Here is a 2,148-nt window from a genome sequence, read left to right on the forward strand (position 1 = left end):
CCCAGGGGGGATGGTCACGCCGCAATCCCTTCTCCTCCATTCTCCTCTCGGGATCTTGGGCATGCACGCACACGTGCCCGGCGTGAGTTTTAACCCATCGGGTCCGGGACGTGAACTGCGGCAGACTACGTGGGAGTCCAGTGACATAGCCATCACGCCAACTGCTGGTTCCCCATGCTCTTTTTTTAAAGGGGGATGATAAAAATCTAAAGCATATGTAAAGTTGAGGAAGAAAAGAAAAATACCATCTTTTTAAAATTCACGTAATGGAACACTGGCTTAATGTGGTAGGCATACACCATCGTAACTTCCCACAGACATCACCGAGTGAAACCATGTGAACGGAGAGCTCAAATGCTCCCAATTGGGGCATCCTGCCCCATACTGCCACAAGCACCCAGGGCTTCTACTTTCTGCATTCCCCAGAATCTACGGGGGTGCTTTTATACACGCGATTGCTTCCTTTTTTCACATTAGAAATTCTCTTATTTTCAGGCCGGCAGATGGTGGTGGAGGGGTTACATTGCTGGACTTTCACATGGCTAACCACGGTTCGAGTACCAGACCCGATGGCTTGAAACTCACGCTGGGAGAATGTGCGTGCGTGCCCAAGATCCGGGGAGGAGAATGGAGGAGAAGGGATTGCGGTGTGGCCATCCTCCCTGGGGGATGATGTCTCACTTTCCCTCTCAGTGTCTTTGTCTCTCCCCAACCCAGTGCTCATGTCCTAAGGCAAAAACCTCCTTAAAGAAACATTCTCTTATTTTCCCAGATAGTCTGAGATAAGATTAGTAAATTAAAACTGTATATATTTAAGGCATGCCCTGTGATGGTTCGAGATAATGTACACATAAGTTTTGAAATAATGACCACGATCAAGCTAATTCCCATAGCCAATACATTACATGGTTGCCATGTGGTTTGGGGGATCAAGAGCACTTATGATGGCGGGTTGCAAACGAGCAGTGCATTTTTCTTTCTTTTTTTCTGTTAGAAAAATTTTTGCTATAGGGCACATGCATGCGCCACAGAAACAGACAGAAAGTGAGAAATCAACCCCCGCCCAAGGACGGCCACGCCACAACCCCTTCTCCTCCATTCTCCTCTCGGGACTTTGCACACACACCTAGTGTGAGTTATAAGCCACCGGGTCGGGGACTCCAACTGTGGCCAACTACATGGGAGTCCAGTGATGTAACCGTTTTGCCATCTGCTGGCCCCGCGATACATTTTTCTACATGAGTATTGTTAGGGTGATCTGTGTCCCAAGCTGTGAAAGAATTTGCAGAAGCAGAGATAGGATAAGAGTGGAGAGGAAAAGCTTTATTCACTTCTCAAAAGGGGGACCAGCAGTTAGCATAATGGCTATGTCGCTGCACTCCCATGTAGTCAACCGGGGTTGGAGTCCCGGACCCGGTGGCTTAAAACTCACGCCAGGTGCGTGTGCGTGCGTGCCCAAGATCCCGAGAGGAGAATGGAGGAGAAGGGATTGCGGCGTGGCCACCCCTCCTGGGGATTTCTCGCTTTCTGTCTTTCTGGTGAGTGCACGCGCCCTATAGCAAAAACTTCTCCCCCCCAAAAAAAGAAAGAAGAAAAAAAAAGGGGGGGGGGATGCGAGGGGCAGAGAGCTGCCATGGCCTGAAGTGCAGAGACTGGGTCCTTTCGAAGGAAAGGGATTTAGGTCAGGGTGACTAAGGTGGTCCTGACACAGCAGCCAGGCGGTCTTTTACACCTGTGTCGGTCACGGGTCAGTCAGCCCCCTGCAGGGAGATCTAGCAGGCATTCTTTCTTCCCTCCTTTCAGGTAGAAATCATCCTCTGGGGACCAGCAGTTGGCGTAATGGTTATGTCGCTGAACTTCCATATAGTCGACCGCAGTTCAAGTCCCAGACCCAGTGGCTTAAACTCATACCGGGCGTGTGCGTGTGTGCCCGAGATCCCGAGAGGAGAATGGAGGAGCAGGGATTGCAGCATGGCCATCGCCCCTGGGGGGTGATATCTCACTTTCTGTCTCTCTATCTCTCTCTGTCTTTCTGGCAAGCACACGTGCCCTACAGCAAAAATCTCAAAAAACAAGATACTTCCCTAATTTAAAGTCCATTTAATGAGTTTTCCATTTTTGCCAAAAAAAAAAAAAAAAATGATTTTT

This window comes from Tupaia chinensis, unplaced genomic scaffold (assembly GCF_000334495.1).
Source record: "Tupaia chinensis unplaced genomic scaffold, TupChi_1.0 Scaffold148210_1, whole genome shotgun sequence".
In the NCBI taxonomy this organism is placed as follows: domain Eukaryota; kingdom Metazoa; phylum Chordata; class Mammalia; order Scandentia; family Tupaiidae; genus Tupaia; species Tupaia belangeri.